Source organism: Saccostrea echinata, unplaced genomic scaffold (genome assembly GCF_033153115.1).
Source record: "Saccostrea echinata isolate AGI-Se365-2 ecotype Australia unplaced genomic scaffold, CSIRO_AGI_Sech_v1 ptg000117l, whole genome shotgun sequence".
Lineage (NCBI taxonomy): Eukaryota > Metazoa > Mollusca > Bivalvia > Ostreida > Ostreidae > Saccostrea > Saccostrea echinata.
Window position 1 is genome coordinate 1181472 of NW_026889866.1, and position 4695 is coordinate 1186166.

At 31.1% G+C, this 4695-nt stretch overlaps 1 long non-coding RNA gene across 1 annotated transcript; it reads left to right on the forward strand.

The window, feature by feature from the left end:
- The first annotated feature begins 1156 nt into the window (after positions 1 to 1156).
- Positions 1157 to 4155, forward strand: LOC133177327 (uncharacterized). The gene is made up of 3 exons (XR_009719667.1): positions 1157 to 1369; positions 3790 to 3906; positions 4092 to 4155. It is a non-coding gene; the product is annotated as an uncharacterized LOC133177327 (long non-coding RNA).
- The last annotated feature ends 540 nt before the right edge of the window (positions 4156 to 4695 follow it).

A 4695-nucleotide genomic window follows, 5' to 3' on the forward strand; every position in this document is an offset into this window, starting at 1 on the left:
TTTAATTTGACATCATTATGTTTCAAAGCTTCTTGGTTTCACAGAAAAATATGGTATAGATGTCCAGGTGCAGGAATTTGTTGTCTTTTGTTTGTCATCTTTGCCAACGAAATATTATGCAATGTTAGTAGCATAAAGACAGAGGAAGAAATTTTCATATTTTCATCAACCTCCAATTTTAAAAATACCTTGTCTTTTATTCTTTGAACAATTAAAAAAGAAAATATCTGATTCATTGTAGTCATTTTGTAGGTCTTTTTTGGTCGACATCAGATAAGTTAAAACAGATTCCATTGTTATGAAAGATATTGTAGAGTAGAAAGTTGCAACTTGCAAATTGCAAGTTACATTTTTTTTTTCTCGTTTAAGCAATCTCAGATCGCTGGTATGTAATAGACGTATGTATTGATGTTAGCTATTTTGGCTGTGTTATATTTTCAAATTTCTTTTTACAAATTTCAACAGTGCAATATTATTTGAAATTAATATTCAACAGTTAGAAGAAAATAATTTATTTAAGTTTTAGCAAAATATGATGTTGAATATTTAAAAGATATAGGTAGTGTTGACAAAATATCAATTTTAATTCAAAAATTAATAACTTAAAAACATCACGGGGAATTTCACTGGGCAATACATTTACAGAGTTCAATGTCAAAATCATAGTATCACTATCCATGGTTTTTCTAAACAACGTCAAAAATCATTACAATTCATTGAAATATACAGCCAAGGAAAACAATAAAATCTCTCTCTCTCTCTCTCTCTCTCTCTCTCTCTCTCTCTCTCTCATACAAAAATGAATTCTACAATGACAAGACTGTGTTACTTTCATACAAGTTTATGTTTGTATTATAACGTTATGTGTTTCAAGTAAAAAAAAAAATAATTAAATAAAAATAAAGCATTCGATAATTGTTTTACTCGCGTATTTTGTACATTTTGTACATGAAAAGAAATGCACTAAGTAGCCTATATGGCTTGTAATGATGTGTAGATGTTTTTGCGCCGTTCGTTTTTAAACGTCATAACAGGTGTGAAGTTTGCTTTGCTCTCTGTATATTTATATAACAGAGAGATACCACAAAAACAAATATATGCATTTATATATCTCAACATTGTTTAATCGTTACCACAATGTATGTGCAATTATACTTTCAGAAAATAAATGCATGTCCAGAGCCTCGTACGTTTGCAAACTTTGTTGACAAGTGTCCCTCACATAAAGAAGAATGGAATAGAGCATCAAAGATAAAGAGCTGTGAATCGGTGTCAAGGAATTGTACAAGAAAATACGCTTATCACTGTCTAAAGGATGAGTGGTTAGATAAAATGTACGAGGTCTGTGCGCCGCCAGTTGTAATTATCGGTATTAATTCTAAATCATTAGCTTCAATATGTATCTTATGTCGACATGCAAGATAAATATGTCAACATGCAAGATAATTATGTTTCCATGCATAAAAATTATGATAACATGCAATAACCAATTCTTATCAGAGAATATAATTTTAATCTTTGTAAATTCACTTACTAACGCCAGTATCTGACATCATACATACAAGATGCAATATAACTATGCAGGGGCGAAGCTTGCCTTTAAATTCTAGTGAGGCAAAACCATAGCAGCAAGAGGTCTGGGGCCGCCTTAAGCCCCCAGAAGGTCCAGGGTGGAGTCATAAAGTGTGTGTGTGGGGGGGGGGGGGTGTCACTCAGACAGAAAATGGAGTTGGGGGTTTTAAAATGCAATGAAATCTCATGTAGAAAGTTCAAGTAGAATAGCCTTTACAATGTCCTCCAAACGCAGCTGGTTGTTTCGTCTCGTCGGATTCATTTCCCTTAAAACTCGATGATTTTTTTTTTCTATTTACTAAGAGCTATGTTATGTCTGCTCGCAAGAATCCAATAATTCTCTGAATAGTATAACCAGAGTGGTAATAAACAGCAATCATTTCATTCCTACTGAAGGGAAGTCCGTCCACAACCAAACGTTGAGCAAGATCAAGAATATAGATATTTTCACCCATAGTATTTTTGTCGCTGAAAAAAATAGAAAAAAAAATACTTTAAACACAATGAATTTTTGTTTTGCTTCCTACATGTGTAAATGTACATCAAACTAAATACACCACGATTTGGCTTGTAAGAGTTTATTATACTAAAAATTTGCAATTCAATTAAACTTATGGAAGATAGTGAAGTACTAAAAGTACTTTGTTTGATCAAATAATAGCTACATGAAGTACACATCAATTAGGATTATACAAAAGACCAGATTAATCAACCAAAAGATCTTCATCACATCCAATATCAGTTTTATATCAGATCTAAAACAAAGTTTTACCTTGTCAATTGTGTAGAGACAAGATGAACGTTCAGAAGTTCAGCTTCTCATTCACTGCAACCACAGATTTTGATTAAACTATACCCTCATTCAAACAAACAGCATGCCATCAAAAAAGTTGCATGTCGACATAAATATGTTGCATGTTTACATAAATAAGTTGCATGTCAATATATTTATCTCGCATGTCAACATGACTAAGTTGCATGTTGACATAAATAAGTTGCATATCAACATATTTATCTCGCATCTCAACATACATGTACCTGTAACCAAGTTGCATGTCGATGTAAATAAGTCGCAATGTCGGCATAAATATGTTGCATGTCAACATATTTATCTTGCATGTCAACATTACAAAGTTGCATGTTGACATAAATAAGTTGTATATCAACTTATTTATCTCGCATGTTAACATAAATAAGTTGCATGTTGACATAAATAATTAGCATCTAGCATGTTAGATGTCACATGTGGGCGATATTTGAGATTTCTGGAGATTTTTAATAATTTTTATTTGATTGCAATTTTCTTGCATGTCAACATAGTTATGTTGTATGTTGACATACTTATCTTGCTTGTCAACATATTTATCTTGCATGTCAACATATATCTAATCTTGCATGTCGACATATTTGATAAAAAAAAAAAAAAAAAAAAAAAAAAAAAAAAAAAAAACTTGCACACAAGGGGCAGAAATATGCCACCATAATATGGTGTGATTTTATATTTGCTTTATTCAATTCGTTGAAATAGTGTATGTTTGCTTGATTGGCAAGCCTCTCAAGTACACAAAGCTCGATAAAGCAAATATACTTACCAAATTAAAGATATTCTATTCATATTCATTTCATTTTATTTTTATTCTTAACAAAATTTTAGTACATGTACATGTATTCCCTGTAAAACATATTTTATCACAAATTTATTCATTTATGCTGTTGATACTGTTTTCATTTTAACAGTTGATGTCACAATGTTTATAACGTGATAGTGATAAATGCAGAAAAATGAATTCGTGTATAAAAAAAGTGTAAAACAAACGATAAATATATTATGAAAAGAATCTCCAGGGGTTTGTGAGTTTTATGCAACGTGTTGTCTGTTTTCTATCCCTCGTCAAGGCTAAGATATGAAAAAAAAAAAATCAAGTACACAAATCGTTTCATAAAAAGTTTATATCCGACCACAAACATTTGAGATCCTAGATATTCCCGACATTAACCATATTTTGCATTTAGCAAATACTTTGAAAACTAATTAGTCTGCTCAATCACTAATCTTCTCTGTGTACTCAATATATTTATGGATGGTGGTCGAAGAAGGGCTACTAAGTTTATTTATATGATAGAGGATTTTTAGTCTAAAATTTTTACATACCAAATGAACTCATTGACGATGAATATGTCTTAATTTATATGTACCTTTTTAAATCTTACTTCAAGGTTGCTGCCCCGAATACAACACAGCTGGTGGTGTAATACAGGGAAATTTTCTAATTGATTGCACGAGGTTTGATTTTCCGTGTCTAAAGGTTTATAACTCCACAGATATTTACAAATGTGAGCAGCACACATGCATACTGGCAGGAAAATAAACAGCACATGATACAGTTAAATATACAATGGCGTCTCAAATTTAATTAAGATTAGCAGTTTGTGTAAAAATTACAAATCAAGGGGGAAAAAACTTCACAATTTAAAAAAAAAAATATGAAATTGGTAATAAATGAATTCATTTTTCATAGATCAGAAATGCTATGGAATAACCACGACCATATTGGTTGAAGAAATTTTGTCCAATGATGAAGAAAAACAAATTGTGGATTCTGTTTCAGCAACACAGATACCTACATTGCCCATATTACTAAGACAAGCAAGGAAAAAATCGTAAGTGTTAAAGAAAACACTTCATTTGTTTGCTTGCAAATCAAGAAATGTTAATCTTGTACGTTGTGTGAAATGCGATAAAAGCGAGAACATTTCCAACAATTCAAAGTATTCATGGTGGGTTAAGTACTATTAATTAATTATATCCGTATGTACTGGTTCCGGATTCACATTTTATGTAACAATAAATCTTAGATGCTTGCATTGGATGCATTTCAAATGGTTTTCAAAATCTCAAAAATATGGGGAAACATTTGATGTGCCAAACCAGTGACGATTACATTGGAAATCCAACTCCTACAGAAAAAGATCGATAAGACTATTAATTCAAACAATTCATTATTCAGTATTCAAAAAATAATTGAATGGAATTGGAGAGCAGACTAAGCTTATTGATCTAGAGAAATTAGAAAAAATTAGATTTCCAGTATAAAATCTAAATACGTTAGTTGTTCATCAGTT